General features: G+C 48.8%; 1 long non-coding RNA gene across 1 annotated transcript in view; it reads left to right on the top strand.

The window, feature by feature from the left end:
* The window catches only part of LOC138581926 (uncharacterized), a 189,479-nt gene that overhangs the window by 128,900 nt on the left and 38,259 nt on the right, over positions 1–22,320 (top strand). Inside the window, exon 4 of the long non-coding RNA XR_011304878.1 lies at positions 3,276–3,346. This is a non-coding gene — a long non-coding RNA (uncharacterized lncRNA). The remainder of the gene's footprint in view (positions 1–3,275; positions 3,347–22,320) is intronic.

The raw sequence follows: 22,320 nt of genomic DNA, 5'->3' as shown, positions 1-22,320 counted from the left end.
TCTACCATCATTTAGTCACACTAATATTGACAAAGTGCTATCTATACTGATGAAGGATAACCACTCTTGTGCCACATCAGACCCTCTTGCTCCTCAATAAGTCAAGCCTTTTACCCATTTATTGGCCTTGCACCTAGCTGAACTTTTCAACCTGTCCTTCCACTCTGCTTGCTTTCACGCATAACTACCGGCTAACTTTTGCCCTGTGTCGCTCCTACACTACTCTACTTGAAAAGGATTGTGTTCAACCATTTTACAAATTCCTTAGAAATCCACAACCTTAGAAACCCCCTACAGGCAGGTTTTTCACTCCTGTCACTCCACAGAAACTGCTGTCATGAATGTGTCCAACTTCATTACTTCTGCTAAGCACTCCAACCTATCCTCTAGCCTAAATATTCCTGACCCGTCGGCTGCATTTGACTCTGGTAATCACACTGATCTCCTTAATGCTCTCTTCTACTCTCTTCACGTTCAAGCTCTTGCCTGGATTGAATCCTACCTTGTACCTCGACCAGTTCTCTGTCTCCTAGGGCAACAACGCCTCTCAACTCACTCCTCTAACTGTCGGTGTTCAACAATGCTCTGTTTTGGGTCCACCCCTAATTACACTCTACAAATTTGCTATCAGGGCACTAATCTCTTCCTTTGGGTTTTTGTACCAACTCTTCACAGATAACACCCACATCTTCTTCTCTTTTCCGCAACTCTCCTCTGATCTCTCTATCAAAATGTCCAACTGCCTCTCTACCATTAAATATTGGATGGCTTTGCACTCTCTGATGTTAAACTCACCCAAAACAAAGGTGTTGTTCTTCCGTATAAAAAGCTTTCTCTCATCTCTTCCTATCCAGTTCCCACCTGGCCTCTTCCTTTCTCTTCTCCAGCTAGAATCTTCAGCATCATCTATGACCCTTCTCACACCTTCTCACCTTTCATCTCCAAAACTGGAACAGAAGCTTGCATTAATCCGCCTAAATATTTGGAACATTAGGCACCTCCTTCCTTTCAACAATGCCAAGCATCTCTTAACCACTCTTTTCTTCTCTAAACTGGACTACTCTACCAGACTCAACTTTGGTCTCCCCATTTATGCTTTCTGTCCTCTCGACAAGATCATTAACTTCACTACCAGGACTCTTTGAACTCCCTCGCTTCACACCTACTTCCTCATACCATCACCAGGCTGGATGACTGATGATGCAAAACAGGGCCAGTCTGTGGAGTGAAATCGCCAAAAATGCAAGAAAAGCATTTATTTTCACAATGTGGGCAGAAGGGCAATGTGAGGCAAATCTCACCTGTTTCAGTCCATGCTCTGAATGTTTGCAGATCACTACTCATTGACGAACATGAGATGCAATGAGATAACCGCAGACATTGCATTGTGGCAAACTGGATAATGCATTTTGTATCCACCACATTGCATACAAGGGAGGGACCATTGTGAAGTTTGTGGCTTGCCAAGGTAACATTGGAAAGAGCACCAGTTAAACCTGGTGAACATATTTTGTAGTGTCACGTTTTATAGCATCCAGTAATCCTTAGTAGCTGTATTGAAATCACTTAATGGGCCTGATACAACATAATGGCTGTGAAAAACACTATTAGACTCTGTGTGAGGAAAATGAAATACATGCCCTACTTTTCAAAGATGTGTTTTCAAAATGTTCCACTTTAATATGATTTTAAAACAACACCAAGTTTTAGGTAATAAATACGTTTTCTTTTCTTAAAATGTATCTCTCAGCTGCAAATGTGAACGGTTTTTTTCATGACAACTGTTATGTGTTCTCTGCTTTCAGAAGTTGAAAGCTCCTTTAGATCAGACAGCTTCACCAGTCCTTCATTCCATGCATACTTTTCCTTCAGCTTTGACGTTTAAATTGAGAGTGTGCTTTCTTTGCTACTCATGACATTCTCTTGTTATTCTGTACCATTTGATAAAGAATTCTGTGGGACTTTGAAAGTTAATGCAGTGTTCCATCTCCATCCATAATCCATAATATTTCCAATTAGTCCAATAAAAGGTATACAAATCTGCATTTTATGTGACACAAGTACTATTGATACCTGGCATCGATGTCTCATGTAATAGCAACTTTAGATTCCAACAGAATTGAGAGAACAAAGCTTTTGCTTAATTAAAAAAGTGGACAGGGCCTGAAGCGGCTGGCTTACTGGATTGGAGAGTGTGGTGACTGGTTGTATGTACTGGATTACTGTATGTATAGAAGTGGACAGGGTCTCAGGTGGCTGGCTTATGTGTGTGGTTTGTGACCAGTGCACAGATTGTTGGATGCATGAGTGTGTTATGTTGTGGTGATTGTGACCAGCTACTACAGTCATGGGTACATGGGTGGAGGTGATGGAGTTAACAGTCTAAAAGTGTGCCCACTGGGTGAAGTCTTGGAATACTATGTGTACAGAAATGGACAGGGCCTTAGGTGGATGGTTTATGTATTTGGGTTGTGGCTACTGAGCAGATTCTTGGGTAGTTTACTGTATTATTATGTATTGGTTGTGGGCAGTTAATAGAGTCTTGGATGCAGAGGCTATGCATCGAAGAGTTTGGACATTGGTTGGAAGTACTGTAATAGTATGTTAACTGAAGTGGGTAGGCCCTCAGGTGGCTGTGTTTTGTTTGTGGGTTGTGATACTGGTATATGGATTGCACATATATGTGTGCAGAGTGTGATGTGCAGATTGCAAGGAAGTATGACAGTAATAATTGCATAGATATTGTTTGTCTTGGTGAGGGTCTATGCAGTTTTGATGTAGTAATACCAGAAAAGTGCACAGGGCCTTAGGTGGCTGGCTTATTGGTTTGAAGAGTGTGCTGACTTGTTGTAGGTACTGAAATATTATCTGTACAGAAGTGGACAGGGCCTCAGGTGGTTGGGTTATGTGTGTGGGTTATGGCAGTTCACTTATTGTTGGGTGCATGTCTATATTATGCTGTGGTTATTGTAAGCAGCTATTAGACTGTTGGGTGTATGGCTGGAAGCCATGTACTGAAGGGTTTGTGTATTGGCTGCAAGTGGTGTAATAGTATGTGTACCAAAGTGGACAGGGTGTGTATCAGTTATTTTTTTTTAACTGTGTTGAGAATCTTGGGTGTATTAGATTGTATGCAGTTGGATGTAATTGTGCTAGCTACTATATTGTTAGGTTTATGCCTGGAGGCTATGCATATAAGAGTGCAGAGTGTGTACGTTGATTGATGGTAAACTTTTTTCCTATGCATCTAATCTTAGTTTTCCTCACTTTTGCAGATGCAAAAAGAACATGTTGGGGCGTCCATCTTGCGCTAATCGTGTTCATGGATTGATCGCCCTAAATTTAGGTGAGCTTGCGGCATTAAATCAAAACACCTGCCCCCAAAGCTGACTTCAATTGTCACAACGATCTGCTCCAGCTATTTTCGTTACGTTTGTGGCCAGCATAGTCGAATGTGACATGTCATCACCCATGCCTGTTGAGACAGGAAGATAAACCCAAGATAAAAACCGGCATGCTCACACAAAGAATACCTTCTCTGTCTTGCCATATTAGCATTGCTTTAATGAATATTTCAATAACACAAGAATAGTCTGCAATGTTGCAAGTGCTTTTATTTTTCGAAGAATCTTCACAAGAAATTATAAACTCCAGGAAACAAACATTTTTTTAATTTTGTGGGTAAATTGGAGTGGATAATGTTTTTTGTCCTTTTGTGTCCTTGTCTTGTCATATGGAACATTATCAAAACAATTCAATGACCGCCCTTGGTGCTCCGTGTGGGAGAAGACAAGTCTTTTTTGCATTTTAAAAGGCAAACGTTCTTGCTTGTCCGCCTTCTTACATCATGAATGCTGAAATATTGCTCCTTATAGCTGGAAACGCAAATGGACACATAGGGCTATATCGATCGTCCCACATAACGCTGATCGAAAAAACACTGCTTATGGTAATCCTCCAGTGTTGATTCCACAAGCCATCTGTTGGCATCTGGAAGCTGTGACACAGGCAGTACGGTAGAAAGTATCTACGTAGAACACACAATAGAAATACATTTCAGTAGCCGTTCTTTATTTTAATATAACAAGTTACCATATACTTATAACTGTTTGAAACCTAATCATACTAACAACATAACCAATATTTAACACACGCATGAAAGCAAGGTGTACTAATTTACACTACCAGTTGCATACAATTTGAGCGCTGTGAAGTAGGTATAGCTCCAAATGGGATGGAGAAGCACATAGTGAAAATGAATAAGAAACATTGCAACCATTCAACTTGAACCCTGGACAGATATCATTGCTGAGCAGGCAGACTTATCTCAGGAGTAAAGTGAGCAGCATGAGAAGTTAAAAGGAAAGCAATTACTATGGTTCAAACAAACACTGACTCAAGGTTTCTGAGTAAAAGAATATAGATTTATTTACACCATCAGTTATACAACAATTCACTATTATAAAGCAGCAGAAAATCACAATCTTAATACACTAGACAACAACCAATCAATTTTGGACAAGTTAAGCTCAAAATGAAGTGTGGGCAAAATGGCACTACAGTAATTTAAATGAGGAGGAAAGGTTATTAAAAAATCAACAACACCAAGAAGTAATGGCAGGGCAATCTAAAAAAGGCTTACTACAACTAAGATTCAAATCAATAGGCCTGGGCCAATGTTAATGGTACAGAGTATTTTCAGAGGATCACACAGTTCAGAGTAGTTTGCGGTTAAGTCTTTGCCAAGAGTTCAAAACGAAGTTGGTGGGAGGAAAAGTTATTTAAAAGAGTAGAGAAGGAGAAGCCTTCGGATTGGCGAAAGATTTCAAACATTTTCACTGCGGTCGGACAGAACGAACAACCGGGTTTGCATAGTACCTTAGTAGAAGAAGAATGCTGTTGCTGAGGCAGAAGTTCTTGGCATGTCCTGCAGGCTCAGGGTTCCTGAAGCGACTGTCAGACTGACAAGAAGGAGGAAGACTGGAGGTCCTGCGCTGCCCAGGGAAGAAACCAGCAGCAGAGCAAAGCAACAAATAAATGGTGCGTGCCTTAAAACGCAAACAGGGTCCGGTCCTCCTGGTTATCCGGTTCACTGGAGCAATGCACAGTAAATTGGACCAGGGGAGGGAGGCCTTGCTTGGTGTTTGGTGAACTGGTTGGTCCCACCAGCTCAAGGGAAGAAGATTCCTTCCAGATCTTCTCTGACATCGAAGTTCAGGAGATTCGGACCTGCAGCAGAGCTTCACCGGGAGGTTTAGTATTTGCAATAGTCCTCTTCCTTCAGCTTCTCTTCGGTTCTCTCGACCCAGTGGCGACTACCTTCCAAGTCCCAGAGACCTGCATTTATGCAGTTTTCCCCCATTCACACAGCCTGGCTGTCAATCACACAGCAGGGTGGCTGTCCTGGCAGGACAGTCACCTAGCCAAACAAACAAGAGTGTGACTAGGGTCTCCAAGGAGACCCTGTGTAGGGGGCCTCAAACCCTCCCTCACATCCTGTCCACCCAGACACTCAGGCACCTAAGGAGGGCTTCTGTGCAGAAGCCTGCCAAAGGATGGCAAACAAAGGAACCAAACCTGGTTTGGCACGCAGAGTAAAACACGAGAAAGACCTTTACAAAAAGAAATGGCGAATAAACCCGACCAGAGCCAAATAAAATTAAAGGGGTCCAGCGGATTAAAGTTTGAGGCTACTAACAGAGCCTCTAACAATACCAGGGCTATTTTCATAGTACGCAGTAGGAAAACAATGGTAGATACCACTGCCCCCAGCCGAATATTAGAGAAAGGGTACGAAATAATGTAACATGAGAAACAGACAAAAAAGTGATAACTATTAACCCTTTCCAGTACTCTATGGAAGATAGTTTGTACTGTGTCTGTGAATTTAAATAAAGACTAGTAAAGTCAATGGCAACTTTACATATTCTGGGAGACAGTAGTCATCCCAGAAAATGGAGTTTAAAGTGGGAAGTCTGAAAAAGACAACCCTGTGTCACTGCACTAAAGGTGCTGTGTGACATACAGTATAAAGATGATGCCTTTTTGCAGTAGGTGAGACTCCACAGTCTATGAACACACAAATGTAAAACACACAGCAAAACACATGTAAGAGTAGGAAAAAAGGCTTACACTTTTACCAGATTAAAAAAAGTAATCCTAGAAATCCAACAAAGATGCTGAGGGACTCAGTAGGTAAGGGACATTAGCCATTCTGGAGAATTCTCCCTAACAAATAGTACCAAGAGCACAATGGAACGATCCCAATGTCTTCAATCCCCAGCAAAATGTTGCAAGGTGCCTTGTTAATAGCGGCATGGATGTGGTTTTTGGAAGTTCTGAGATATCTGTTTTCTGCAATGAGAACATTGATTCGCTTAGTGCGCACTACTTTACTGGTTATGGCATTTCATTGTCCTTTCTTGGAAATGCTCATTTATTTGGGAAGCTAAGGGATGCTTTCGAGAGGTTGATGTAAGGTAGTAAGGAGGAAAAGAAGAGAAAAAAAAAACATAGAACTCAAAAGGCGTTTCTTCAGTAGCACCTAAAAAAAAGGAAAAAAGGCTCTTTTCACAGACACTGAAATTTCTCCTAGCCTGCATAAAATTTCTCTCCCCACCCCCTTGAATTGGCCGATTTATCCGTGAACCCTATGGTAGGTCGCAGATCGCACATGCCACATCCAGGGCTTTTTAGGATGGCAGGCATGTAAATGGAATTGTGGAGGCCTGGGGATTGATCAATAAGGTTTCCTGGGTGTGGTGTGTAAAGAAAGACTGTGGCAGAACGTTTGTTTGATGAGAAAAGTGCAGAGGGCTATGGTTCTGGCCGTGTCATTCAGGAGGCAGAGTGTATGGATTTTGAGGGACTCCTGGGTATATTGGTTGGAAGTGCATGGAGAGCACTCTGGAGTTGCTGCACATCTTGGATTCCATCATGTGGATGTCCACTGTTATGGAGTGCGTGGAATGAAAAGGCTGAATTTGGTTCCTCTTTGAGCTACTTTGGTGATGTTACATCATCCAGACATTAATATTATTATTCAATGAAGAGGAACATGTTACTGAATTTCTCTGCAGTTTGCAATGAAGGAGGCACTTGGGCAAGTCATGGACATCTTTCCAAACTCCCGAGTAATTTTTTTCTTGCTTTGTCCAGAGACATATGTGGCGCATTCTTCTTCATTTGGTCTGCAAATGGAGAAAGCAAGATGCAATGTCAACAAGGCTGTTTGCAACTTTCTGAGAGATGCTGGCATGTTCTCCTTCCACAGTGAAAATATTATGTTTCATAGCACAAACATTTTTCGCAGAGATGGAGTCCATTTTACTGATGCTGGAAATCAGATTTTTCTGCGAAATATCCAAAATGCATTGCATTCCTTTTTGCAAGTATAGGAAGCATTTTTCCAGTAGGTGTTGGCCACTTCAACCCTTCCAAAAACAAACAAACACCACAAAAAGGTTCTTTTAAAAAGCCACCACTTAAGCCTGGAAAAGAGTGTAGTGTTTGATGGTGCCACACTGACATTGTTTTTTAGGTTTCCGCGGACTTCACATGCTGCACATGGGCCGGCATCATTTCATTGGGAATTCTATTGTTAAACAGTGGAAGGAGGTTCTGAAAAAGTCTTTTGTTGGGGGGGGGGTTGATTTTTTATATATGGTTCACAAGGAAAGGAAGGGAAGGGAGGGTAGGGTAGAGATGCCAACCGAAGGAATAAGAAAGGGCACGGGGAGAGAGGAAGATGTTGGGTGGGCCTCCCTTACGTAGTTGGCAGTTTTTCTTATGCTGCCGGACCGTAGCCTCAAAAGCAGTGCTAAATTCTTCCCCCTGCAGAGTACCGCGTTGCAATACATGCACAATAAAGTGACCCTCGAAAGGTAAGGGTCTGCTGTGGTGCATATGGCCTGCGAGGGTCATTCATGGATCCGCTGCCCTACATGAGTGTCTCTTGTGGTCGCAGGAGCACATACAGAGGATGCTGCAGAGGAACTCAACCTACTGCCTTGTTTGAAGCGTACGACACTCCGAACTGCCGCCTTGTGGTTCGACCTCAGGTGTCGCCGCATGGAGGTGGTGCCATAGCTGTAGAACCCTGGTTTGCTGCGAATGAGCACCATATCACACTTAGTGCTTTTCACCTTGCTTGCACAAGCTTTGGGCACGTCTCCAACAGTGGTAAATATCCTCCACACCCAAGACTCACGCTGGCTGCAGGCAATGGGGACTTCCTCTACCTCATACTCATTCTCGTCTTGATCCCTCTCTACATAACCATGCCTGTTCACCTCCCAATGCCCTTGGAAAGGTGGCAGTGGTGGTGAGGGTGCGGGTGGTGCTGAGGCAGAGGCAGTAGCAGCAGCCATGGTTGCCATTGCTATAGCACAGCTCCAAAAGTAGTACAGCAGAATTGAGCAAAAGGCAATTGTTCTGGACAGACAAAAACAGAATCAGGAGCAGCTCTGGGGTGTGGCCTTGTATAGGGGTGCTGGGGAGCACTTCAAACCCCAAAGTGGGCCCAGAAAGTTCTGAAAAGTCTCCAGATCACCAAGGGCACAGTCTAGGACCCCCCTAAGGGTTTAGTTTCATAGTAAAACACTGTGAATTGCCCAAAAAAGCACGTTTTCAATGTCCAGGGGCCCGGACCCTGTCCATAATAAGGGCTGATGCTCAGTAAGGGTGCAGTAGCATTGTGACATTGTGGACATTCACTAATGGGATGGCTGTCCGCAGGACACCTATTGCGTGGGATACATTGTGATCTTGTGCATAGGTGTCCTACGGACAGGGTTGGGCTCCCTGAACTAATTAAAAGAGAAACACATGTACGGCGGACAGGTGCACTGTTCACATGACTCAGGAGGTGGTATGCACATGTGACCAGGAATCTGCCAGACACGGGTGGGTTCCTCGAACTAATGAAGATACGTCACAACCTATTTCGGACATGCGGGACAGTGGTGGTGTTCGTAGGACATAGGGGATGAGACACACATTCTCCAAGGTGTCTGCCGGACACGAATTTAAGGTGTGTCATCATTTTGCGAACATGCGTGGTGTCCTACGAACACATCCATTTTGATTACGGACAGGCCGGACAGTCGCGCACTCCAAAGACTTTCAACAGGCTTTTAAAAAAGGAAAACACACACACACAGCAACAGTATACATATAACACTTTATTTACACAAATAAATAGGTACAATTAGGACAGGGAGGGGTAGCAGATAAGACATGGAGACATATACAGGGGAATTGTGGTTTTGTACAGCTTGGGCATCAGGGGAGGAAGGGATTGCGGTCTCATCATAACGTCTCTGTTTACAGGGAATTTCTGGGGACAGTTGGCTGGGATAGGGGCAAGGGGTACAGGTGCAGGTGGTGCAGTGGTATTTTATTTTTTCCATATGTCCTTGTACAAAATCTTTTACGTTGGCAAAATAGTTTAGCAATCGCTCAATTTTTGCATCCAGGCTGTCCAGTTTATTATTTACAGAGTCTGTTTCACTTTATTTGCGTGCATGCCATTGTGGAAGAGGTACTGCTTCTGGTGCATTTTCTTCAATTCCTGTATGTACTGTTAAAGAAAATAATATCTGTCAGGCATGTGTGAAGCAATGTGTATTAACTGTCTTACGTTTCAGACTGTGTTGTGTACCAATGGGGTTACTGTCTTCACTCATTTCATCATGAGGGAAATGTTCTTCCAGCCATTCTAGTGTGCTTGCCATTTCTGAGTAAAATAAAAAAAAAATCATTATTTCTACTATTGTACACTGAACAAACTGGGCACTTATAGGAAAAAATGCAGTGTACTTTCCACGTAGTAGTGCAGTTCTGCTTTCAGTACTTTGCAGTTCTTCCGGGAACAGTTCCTTCTTAGTTTCTATGTAAAGCAGCACTGAGTTTTTTCACTGAATTTAATAGGTTTTTAGTAACGCAACTTAACCATAACTATATATATTCAGATAAATAACTTTGTTAAAGGGACATTGTAGTTAAGTTGCACTAATAAAAAGCTATGAAATTCAGTGAAAAACTTTGCTAAAGGGACGTTATGGTTACAAGTAAAACGGAAACCCCCAGAAATTGCCAATTATGGTAAACTAAGCAATCATAACTCGCTCCTCCACAGTGGACTGCTAGAACTAACACCTAGGACATCAACGATGACATCACAAATGTCACACATAGCTTGTTGTATTCTAGGATGCAAGGAATGCCAGTGTTGGCTTTGTTTGCATCAAAATTAACTAGGAATAGGACATTTACAGGCCAATTCATGGAATTAATGTGCACTGAAAACTTTGGCGCAAGCGTGCGAAAACGTGCGATTCGCAGTGAAAGAGCGAAAATCGCAGTAAAAGTGCGAATATCACAGGGAAACCAGCGCACATCTATTCATGGAAGTCCGTGCGCGAGTAAAATCAGGGATGTGTGCTGACGCACAGGTCATCTAACGGCGTGCGCTAAGGCCACAGCGAAAGCGCACATAGCACGGTGCACATAACAAAAGTAGGCGGAACACGAGGCGTAACACTCGGAATGGGGAACAACTCGTGAAAATGTGGCCGTCACGGGGGAAGTACAGGAGGCAAGTGCGCGGAACACCCACACGCTCGCCTACAACACATATTCATGGAATCGAATAGGGCAAACCAGGGCACAGGCAAAGACGCGCACAGACCCAAACCCGTCCACCACACGAAGGCAGGCGGTAGCGTCCCTGCGCTGGAAAAAAATGTGCGCCAAAATGTGCGCTAACAAAAAGCACGAATATACAGCTCTGATGAATGTCCCATACTGTGGCCCCCTAGGACAAATGACGTGCAAACGGGTACGCGACAAACAGCAACACCCGCTGCGTGAAAAATAGCATGTGCGTGTATTCCGGGTGTGCGTGGGAAGTTTTACACGCGATCGGGCCTGGGGGAGTGGGGTACGTGTATTTCAGGGGTGCGCGTGAAGTTCTACACACGATCAGGCCTGGGGGAGCGGGGTACGTGTATTCCAGGGGTGCGTGGGAAGTTTCACACGCAATCGGGCCTGGGTGAACAGGGGGAAGTGTATTACTGGGGTGCGTGGGAAGTGTCACACATGATTGGCCTGGGTACGTGTATTTCAGGGGTTTGTGTGAAGTTTCACACGCGATTGGGCCTGGCCGAGCGGGGTACGTGTATTACTGGGGTGCGCGGGAAGTTTCACACGCTCGCCTACAACATGTATTCATGGAATCGAACGTGGCTAAGGCATGCGCCCAAAAAGACGGGCCAATCCGGAAACACGTACGCCAGCAGGAAGCAGGCATACGTTGACTCGCGCATCATAAAAGTGCGCGCAAACAACAAACAAGCTCAGACGCCAGGATAAATATATCGTTCCTAGCAGCAGTGGCCGTGGGATACCGCAGGAGGAGGAGGAGGATAGTCAGGGCCAGAATTTTTACACCCAGAACCAGCCTTTTTGGGAGGCCTGATGACAACGTGTATGGGAAGTACAGGTTTCCACCTCACATAATACTCGACCTGGTCAGTGAGTGGGAGGATGACCTCACATCACCCACCCTGTGCTCCCAAGCACTCAGCCCCTGGGAGAAGGTCCTTAATGTACTGCACCTCTTGGCCACTGGATCATTTCAGTGGACAAGTGCCATAGTGGGGGTGGTGTCACAGGCCACGCAGTCACGCTGCCTACACCAGGTCTTGGCCATCATCACTACACGCCCATCAGTCCGCAGGCACATATACCTGCCCAGAACACCTGCAGAAAGGCAGGCTGCCGCCCAGGATTTCTACGGGGTGGCACAATTCCCCAAAGTGCTAGGTGCCATTGATTGCACCCATGTGGCTCTACGTCCCCCCAGGGCATCTGAGCACATCTATAGAAACCGCAAGCACTGGCATTCCATCAACGTCCAGATAGTATGTGATGCCAAGGGAATCATCACCTCAGTATATGCCAACTATCCAGGGTCCACCCACGACAGTTTCATTTACAGAATGTCAACCCTATACCGAAACCTAGAAGCTGGCCGGCATGGCGATACATGGCTGCTTGGTGAGTATAAATGCCACTGTACATGCATGCATGTCAGATATTGAGTAAAGTCACAACCCCACTAATGATACCCATCACCACCTCCCCAGAGGACAGTGCCTACCCTCTGAGCACCCACATGATGACGCCAATTCGGAACCCCACCACGCCACCCCAGGTAAGATACAACACAGCCCACATTGCAACCCGGGGCATAGTGGAGCGCACATTCGGAGTGCTCAAGTCACGCTTTCGCTCCCTTGACCGTTCTGGCGGGCAGATGTTATACGCTCCCCCAGTAGTGTGCAGGATCATAGTGGCAGCATGTGTCCTGCACAATGTTGCAACACGCCGGTGCCTGGCTGTGGACATGGGGGTGCCCCCACATCCCCAACCACATGCACGCCCACTGTGCATGGGAGGGGAAAGGGCACAGGGTGAGGCAGCCCGTACGCAGCTGGTGGATAATTACTTCACCTAATATCACACCCCTGTGGAGTGCACACAGCCCTGGCACATACCAGCTGACTATCAATGATGATGAGTCAAGTGACAGTCAACTGTCACAACCATACCAGCCTGAGATTGTTCACATGGAAGTATTCCATAGTGTGCATCCCTACCTACACAAACACCACCAATGCTGTGTCATCAAAAGACACACATCTATGCTGCTAAAATCATTACCCCCTTGCAAGATACAACATGACAACAGTGCCATGTCACCCAACCCCTCCCCAGCACCGCCACCCAACACACCATGGCATGTCATGCCATGTGAGAGCAAACAAAGGAATCCCCAAAACATGACACAAGTGTCACAAAGTACAGTGTCCTGAATGGAAACTGGCCACACACAATATGCTCCCATTAATGTAGAACTGACAACACACATGACCAAATCCTTACCACACTACAATGCAGCTACCCAACCCCAAACATAGCATTCACATGACAGTACTAAGTTAAAGGATACGTAGTCTTACAACCTGGTGATGCTAGCACAGCGACCACTTCCAACTGTGCAGTATTGGTGGCACGCAAATCTGGAAGTGCACTGCTTACAACATGAACTCCATCTCCAAAGTAGACGGCCTTGTGAAGACATGAGGAATGAACCTGCAAATTAGGAGGGAGACATGGATGCACAAGCACAAATCAATACACCATGCAGTGTACAATACTACAACAATATGCACTAGCAATGTATACACAGTATTGACTACAGACTGCCCACACATGTCATGGGAGTCCAGCGTCACTGTGTAAGTCACTGTCACTTGGGCACACCCTTTGCAAGCCCATGGAAACGGGAAGCAGGAGGGGTGTGTGTCTCACGAACCCAAGCATCTAACCCAAACTCAGGACAAGCCTGCATGTGCCCAGCCGGAATACAGTGGATGCCCACGGGAGCCACACAAGGCAACACACTGTAACAAAAAACCAAAAATCAAAAATCAAAAATGGCCATGTGAGGGCCAGGGGTTGTGGGGGAGGCCACCCAGGAGGTCCGAGGACAGGGTGCACACCAACAGCCACCTGTGTGGATGTTGCGAAAAAAAACACCTCCATGGGCTCATGGCCTGCACGGCTACGCTATGGTGAGAGATTTAGAATCGCTGTGGTCGCTCTCATCACTCTGTGCTGCTGCACAGGAGGTGGTGGTGCTATGGGAGGCAGCCCACGCAAAGCCCTAGTCTGGTCCTCCATGGCAGCAAGCATGCGGGTGTGGAAGGTCTCGTTCTGGAGGAATATGGTGCAGAGATCCCCATGCACCACCTGACGTGATGCCTTGACCTCCTCCCGAGTTGCCTGCATCTCTGCTGAGGGCGTACGTGTGACCCGCTACAGCAGCTGTTCTGTCCTTGTGACAGTGGAAGCCTCAAGGTCCACAAGAGTCTGCCTGAGGTGGTGGACTTCTACCCTCAAGGCTTCCCTCTGGCCCTGGGACTTTAAAGAAAGGGCTTCCCGCAGAGTGTCCAGGGCCGCCCGTCTGTCCCTATTGGATGCCAACATGTCCTCCCTGAGTGATTGGCAAATGGAGTCTGTTGCCTGCTGTAGTTGCTCCATCTGCCTTTCTGGGGGGACAATGGAAGTGGCCACCCTCTCCATTGCTTGAGCCATCATCTCAGATGATGTTGCCTGTTGGTTTGCCATACCGTATATGGATTGCTCCCATGCGGTATTGCCTGGTGGCGTACGGCCACCGCGTTTGCGGGCACCACACCTGTCTGGGGCAAGGCGAACTGTGCCTTGCTGTGTCGGCACTGCCTGAGGCTGCAGGACTGCATTACCCCTCTGATCTGCTGGCCCAGGAACAGGATCAGATGTTGCGGAGTGTGGCCCTGCATCCGTAACCACCAAAGTCGGACCTACCAACACTGACATCCCCATAGTGGGCTGTACCCCTGGTGCAGGTGGGTCGTACAGAACAGAATCCCTTCCAGAAACACCTACCTGCGAAGCCACATAGGTCTCATCATCCGAATCAACACCTGAATAGAGGTCTGCAGCAAGAGTGGGTTCTCACCCACCACCACACCCCGTCCCCCACTGGTGCCCGGTCGTGCCTGAGATCGCTTCTGGGTCTGCACCATCTCCTCACCCTCAACAGCATCAAGTGCGTCATCCCCTGCAAAAACATGAAAGACAAAAAATGGAAACAGGCATTAGCACCATGGCACACAATTAGGCCTGACAAGCTACAGACACAGTACTTGATTGACACATGTCCCACATGACTATAACCCTCCCATGCATGCACTGTCACTGAGTTTGAAGGGGAGGAAAATGTCAGACACTGATGACACCAAGATGGAAGAGCAACACATTAGCTGCATGCTGGCTAGCAGTGCCATCACACATTGGCCTGTGAGCTGCATGTCCAATCCACATACATGACACATGCCATCACACAGATGGCATGTACCATAGGCATGTCACATATTGTTTGACAATAGGGCTGAGAAATGCGTAGTGAAAGTGTGGAAATTGAAACAATCAGCCTGAATGAACACTGAAAAATACGGAACAATGTTGTTGCAAGATGCCACTTCAAGGGCAACTGGCGTGATGTTGCACAAAATGTCTACTGTGGGCAGAAGGGATACTGTAATACCCAAATCCAGGGGCACAGAATGTTTTGGATGAAGCACATGGGTGACCCAAACCACTCAGGCACACACACCCTCACCTGGCACTCAATCAGAACCCCTCACACATACAACATACACATGGATCACACACACATGTATGTGCACTCACCGGACAATGCCTCGTAATCTGGCAGTTCTCCCACACCTTGGATCTGTTCCTCTGTGATGTAGGTCCCAGCAAAAGACTCATGTACAGTGAGTTCAATGTCCTCTTGTGGAGACCCACCTCCAGGCACCAGAGTAGCGGCATGACTTGAGGCCAGCTTTTTCTTTGCTCTGCGCTTAAGGTCATTCCAGCGCTTGTAGCACTCACCAGCTGTGCGCCTCACAAATCCAAGGGCACTTATGATGTCCGTGACGGTCTGCCAGTGTGCCTGACATCGAGCAGGTGTGGTCTTGGACCCTGAAGTGATCAACATTTCGCTGTCATGTGCGGATACATACTGCACAAGTGCATCACGTTCGGCATTATTGAATCTAGGCTTCCTTGGCATGCTGGAATGCGTAGCCTGTACTGGACGAGCATTCTTCCTCTTTCTTTTGGAAGTTGGTGTGGATCCTGAGTGGCCTACGCCGCTCTGGCCACTAGGGGCAGGAGCACCGGTGGACAGGGTAGTTGGAGTGTGGGAATGCACACCGAGCATGGGACTTGGTGCAGACATTGGCTGAAGTGTGACGTAGTCAGGGGGAACGTTAGCAAGATGGACTGGGACCAATACTGCCCTGGCTGGGAGAGTCAGAGCTGGGGTGCATGGTGCTGCAGCTGCCCCTGCAGCCTCCCCACCCTGCCTACTCGGGGCAGCAGATGACATAGTTGCCCCTGATTCACGTGGCCTGGTGACACCAACTTGCACCACCACACGTGGCCTAGACTTGGCGACCTGGAAGTCAGCCTGGGAGTCATCCTGTGCCAGGTCAGGTGCCACAATGGGCCGGTCCAACAAGGGCTGAGCAGAGATGGTGTCAGCCACGTTTGCCACAACCATGGGGGGGGCATGGGTGTCCCTGACTGGTCCTCCACACATGGGGGGCTAGGGATACCCTGCAAATCCCGGCCACGTCCCCTACCGCGCCCACCACACCCACCTCTTGAGGCTCGGCCACCTTTGCCACCCTTACTGCTTGGTCGCCTCCCAACCATGGCACTGATGTTGTTGTGCGTATGGGAGTTGCTGTAAACTATTGTCCTGGGCAATTGGGGGTCAAAGGGGTAGGGTACTAGATGGAATTCATACCCTAGTGCTCTAGCAAGGCTGTATGTGACCCCTGGGGAAAGATGATGGGTCACGCAATGCACAGGCACTCCAAAAACAGAAAATAACGTGCACGCAACCCTTTGTAGACCACGTGCGTGGAAAAATGAACCCGCACTACGCTGTGGCACCCAGAAACACAAAAATGAACGTACGCGTGTTACACACAGCCTACAATGACCTCTGAAGGGGTATGCGACACACGGGGCAAGCACAGTTGGTAAATACGTGCGCGACTCACCATCTGCCTGTAAAAAGAGTGTGAAAAATACGCACGTGTGCACGTTGGCAACACCCCCACCAAAAGAAGAATTGTACGCTGTCTGAGGAGACAGGACAAAAGAAGAAGTGAACGCTGTTTGAGGAAACAGGCCCAACAGAAAATCTGAAAAAAGCTGTCAGAGGTAACAGGGAGCACGAACTAGAAACGCTGTGAAGTAAATCGCGTGTGAACCGACAAGACGTACAGAATTCACCCACTCGCTCTCCATGAAAATCATGTACAAGTAAATGATGTCCTACACGTACCTTTTGAACCGGCCCACACGTCCAACGTCACTTCTGCGCATACGCGCTAAGGCCCTATCCTCCAATTATACGATCCTCCAATTATACGAGCTGACACTCGGACGTGCAGTTCTTGGACGTGTAACATGCACCCAGGTTCAGGGAAACGCCCGCGCGCGCACGTCACAGACGCATTTACACGCTAAGGGCCTTTGGTCCAATGAAATTGCGTACGCGTGCTGACGCGCTTACGCGCTAAGGGCCTTTCCTCGAATTACACGCTGACGTGCAAGATTTTCATGTGCCAAATCACTCCGTATCAAGCTGGCCACGCGTTTGCACACGGAAGACCACGCTCCTGCCCAGAAGGCCGAATTACTGCCCCCCAGAGCCCCGAGCACGCTCCCACCTGCCGTCTGCTGCTGCCTGATTGCCTGCTGCCCACGTGCCCTGCCATTTGCTGCCTGCACGTCAGCACGGGGTGCTGTTGCTGTGACCACCCCTGCTGGAACCGAAGACTCCCGACTGCTATTCCATCGCTCCACAGCCCAGCCCCAGGACCCAGTTGCCCATCCACACCTGCCTCTGGGATTGCCATGTCGGACACTACACTATCTGGCACCACTGGCAACCACCAGCCAGAGAGGCAGAGGGCCACCAGCTTCACTGCCACCGAAGTTGGTGTCCTGGTGGAGCAAGTCCTGGGGCAGTATAATGCCCTCTTCGGAAGGTCGGCCGCCAACAAGGAAGAACGAACTCGGATCTGGACGGACATCGTGACTGCCATCAACGCGGAGGGGGTGGCAGTCCACGACTTCCAACATGTCAAGAAGCGCTGGGAGGACTTTAGGTCCAGGACCCTCAACAAGGCCCGGTGCCTCTTGAAGGCAGCAGATGCAAAGGGGCGCTGGGGCCACCTGTCGGAACATCAGATGAGGTTTCTGGAACGCATATGCCCAGCGCTCCACGTCCAGGTCCTTGAGAGGCAGACCCGTCTGGAGTGTACATGCATACTGATTGGAAGCTGTGCATGTGGTGGTGTGCCAGTAGTGTGCAGGTTGTACATGTGGTTTTGTAGGGCCATGTATGGATTTGTATGTACAGGGCTGTGAGGCTGACACATGCAAGTCCTTTCATGTGTGAGACACATGGTGGTGTATGTGTGGGTAAGCATGCAGGCCAAATTCAGATGTGTGAGCACACATGTTTGGATTACTGTGTATGTCAGTTGTCATGGTTGTGGTGTCACACATGGATGTTGGTTCCAGCTGCATGTATCTGCACCGTGTACATGTGCATGTGTATGTATTTGACATGGGTGAAACAGTGATGCAACATGGATGCATGTGAGACTGATATGTAGAAGACGGATTGCCAGATGTGACATGGATGCCAATCTCATCACTGCGACAGTTGGCGGAGGTGTACATATGCATGTAATTGTGGTGGCGTGTGTGCATGTCTAGTGCACTCCCTGTGTTTCATGTGATGTCTGGCTCACCATTGGCTGCTCATGCTGTTGTATGTGTATGGATGGTGCTGGCTGTTGCAATATGGTTGTGGAATAGCTCATGTGTGTGAGTTGCAATGACATGTGTGATGGGGATTGTGATGCCATGTCTGAAGTTTGACAATGCCACTCATGTACAACTGTCATGTGTGTATGAGTCCATTGTACAGTGCCCTGATGCCTGTCTCCTATCTCTCCCTGTCTGCAGCGTCGACTGATGAAGAGGGCGGAGAGGGTGCTGTGGAGCACAGCGGCAGGGATCGCACCGCCAGCCGGAGACGCAAGGTCCGGCTCCCCTTCCAGGTTGTCATCTCGTCGGGGAGTGAGGAGTCTGGTGCCGCATCCCAGGTCGCAGCTGCCGAGGGGAGGTCCAAGAGGCGGAGGTTGGAGTTGGACTCCGAAGGGGCAGCTGAGACCCCACAGGGCCCGACGGAGGAAGATGGCACAGAGTCATCCAGGTTGGTGGAGGGTTTGGTGGAGGAGGAGGCCGTGCAAGGGACAGAGATGGGGTCTGGAGGTGGGGATTCTACTGGTGCTAGTGGTGCAGTGCAGGGGCAGGGACAGGAGGCAGCACAGGCCGCCGCGGAGGCGCCTGTGTGTAATCCTGATCCTGTGACTGCATCATCTTGCACCAGCAGGCATACCTACATCCAGACCCGTTCTCAGGGAGGGGATTGGCTTACACCAACTGGCCTTCCTCTCCCTGAAGATGTGGCTATCCGGCACTGGGTTGAGCCTGTCCTGGGTGGGGTTGCGTTGCGTCAACGTGCCATGCGAGCTGACCTGCAGTCTTTTCATGAGGAAACTGCACGTCTTCTCTCATGGCTCGTTGACCGCGTTGACCCACTGGGACAGCTCACCAGGGCCGGATTCCTCCATTTTCTGGACCTTGTTACGACCCCCTCCTCAACTGAACCCCCTATGCACCAGTCGTCCTCCGTGCCATCTTCCCACCCATGTATCACCTGGGTGAACTGTGGAGCTGCCTCTGACCCTGCGGCCAGGCTGGTGGAGGACACATCCCTGCCACAGTCGGGAGTCGGACGTCCAGCAGTGGTGGCCACCTCAACAACTGCACCCCAGCTGGAGGAGGATGTGCAGGCAGCAGGAGCCAGGGCACAGGCAGCGGCACAGCAGCAGCAGCAACAAGGTGGGAGCCATGATGGCTCGGGGCCTTCATCATCGGAGGGGCAGGCATCGGCCGGAGGGCAGGAGGAACCTGGACGGGAAGTGTCTTCCGTGTGGCAGTGGTTGGGCCATGCGATAGATGCGGAGCGGCAGCGGGTGGAAGAGGCACGGCTCACGATGGTCAGGGCAGAGAACTCCATGCGTAGGGCCCTGAGGCGGGCCGAGTGCCTTGAGGCCATTCGCAGGGACCTGGAGTTCCAGATGTCATCGTCCCTGTGAACCCTCGGGGCCATGGAAGAGGACCGCCTCCAGGACATCGAGCAGGAGTTCGATGATGCCCTGGCCCGGGACATCAAAATGTGAGCCATTGGACTTGCCCGCTGCCCATGTAAATAGTTAGTAAGTGAGAATTAGGTTTCCTTTGGTTTTTTCTTTATTTTGGACCGCTTGGACAATGGACCACATTTTTGTATATAGTTTTTTTATTAGGTAGTAGTTTTTGGTAGGTTTCATTTCTTAAATTGGGCTCATGGACCCTGGATTCTTTAATTGTACATAGTTTTACATTGGATTCATCATTTTTAATATTTTTTTTGTGTTCACCATGGAGCAATGGTTTTTAATTTTTATTTTCCCTTGGATTTGATTTTTTGAACTGTGACTTTGGACAACATTTCTTTTTGGATTTCTTTTGCTTATGTTTTCTTGATTTTCATAATTTATCAGACATGGACCATTTCTTTTGTGATTCCCATTGTTGTGTGTTTAATTTGATTTACGTTCATGTTATCTTTAATATATATTTTTTTATACTTCCATTTGTGGTATCATCTCATTGGTTTCATGCATGTCATGATATGGGTTTTGACATTCACTTGCACCCATTGTGTGTGTGTGACGGACATGTGTTCATTTACATACTTGCCATTGGGGTTGTATCATGTAATTGGCATTTCTATGTGGGTGGATGCAATACTTGGGTGGGTCTTTGGCATGTGGAGGCTGGCCATAAGGGCCAGGGATCTAGATTTTGATGACATGTTGGCTGGGGGATGTGTCGGGGCCTGCTGGCAGGTGCCCTGCACTGCTGGGGGGTGGGGGTGCCGGGGACATGTGTGGGGGCCTGTTGGCAGGTGCCCTTCAGTGCTGGGGGGTGGGGGTGCAAGGGGACATGAGTGGGACATGAGTGGGGGCCTGCTGGCAGGTGCCCTGCACTGCCTGGGGGGTGGAGGTGCAAGGGGACATGAGTGGGGGCCTGCTGGCAGTTGCCCCTCAGTGCTGGGGGGTGGGGGTGCAAGGGGACATGAGTGGGACATGAGTGGGGGCCTGCTGGCAGGTGCCCTGCACTGCTTGGGGAGTGGGGGTCCAAGAGGACATGAGTGGGGGCCTGCTGGCAGGTGCCCCGCACTGCTGGGGGGTGGGTGTGCAAGGGGACATGAGTGGGGGCCTGCTGGCAGGTGCCCTGCACTGCTGTGGGGTGGGGGTGCAATGGGGTAATGTGTTGGTGATCACTAGTGCAAGGTGACATGTGGCTTGGCTGGGGGGCATTCCCATGGTGGATGGGCTGCCTGTGGGACATGACCAGGGGTGCAGGGTAGTCCCCTGTGGTGTGGTCTGCCTGCAGGGGCCGTGGATGGTATAGAGGGAACACCTGGGAGGACCCACACTGCCAATTCACGTGTAGGACTCCCATGCACCCACGAAATACACGTACCCCACTCGCACAGGGCCTATCACGTGTGACTTGCCCTCACCCCAGTAATACACATGCCCTGCTGAAATCGCGTGTGGAACGTCCCGCGCACCCCTGTAATACATGTACCCTGCTGAAATCATGTGTTAAACTTCCCCGCACCCCAGAAATACACGTACCCTGCTGAAATCCGTGTGGAACTTCCCGTGCACCCCTGAATTCACGTGTGCAACTTCCCGCGCACCCCGAAATACACGTACCCAGGACATTCGCGTGTGGAACTTCCAGCGCACCCCTGATATACACGTACCCAGCTGAAATCGCGTGTGAAACATCCTGCGCACCCCTGAAATACACGTACCCTGCTGAAATCGCGTGTGAAACTTCCCACGCACCCCTGATATACACGTACCCTAATAGAATCGCGTGTGGAACTTCCCGTGCACCCCTGAAATACACGTACCCAGCTGAAATCACGTGAGTAACTTCCTGCGCACCCTAGTGATACACGTACCCCGCTTGCCGTGCTGGTACAGGGTTAGCGCAGCCCTTTGCGCTGGATTGGGGATTTTGATGGCTTTTCCCTGCGCAAGGGGCGTTCTTGGGGGAGTAACTGGCGCTGCTGCCGGGTCGCTGCACCACTGTGCAACACGGCTGGTTTTGGTGGCTGGAATTCATGAATACGCTGTGCGCGGAAATGTATTTTAGCGCATGCGGCTGGCGCAGGGATTCGCACACGCACACTGTGCGCCAGCCGCGTGCGCCACTTGTGCGCTGAATTCTATGAATTACCCCCTTAGTGTCCTACGGACAGCCGTCCCATACGCAAACGTATCTGCGATGTCATCATGTGACTGCACCCAGGCTAAGAGTAACAAACACTGTCCGGACCCACGTACACCTAAAAGTGTTTTTTGGGGCAATCCAAGGTATTTTCTTGGAAAAGTTCACCCTTGCACATGTCCGAGTCCATGTCCCCGGCAATCTGCATACTTTTTGGAACTTTTTGAGCCCTTTCTTGGTGTTCAAAGTGTT

The sequence above is a fragment of the Ambystoma mexicanum genome, chromosome 3q, assembly GCF_040938575.1.
Source record: "Ambystoma mexicanum isolate Mex_15411 chromosome 3q, UKY_AmexF1_1, whole genome shotgun sequence".
NCBI classification, from domain to species: Eukaryota; Metazoa; Chordata; class Amphibia; order Caudata; family Ambystomatidae; genus Ambystoma; species Ambystoma mexicanum.
The sequence above is the reverse complement of the archived record's forward strand: the minus strand, read 5'-3'. Positions and strand labels throughout refer to the sequence as shown.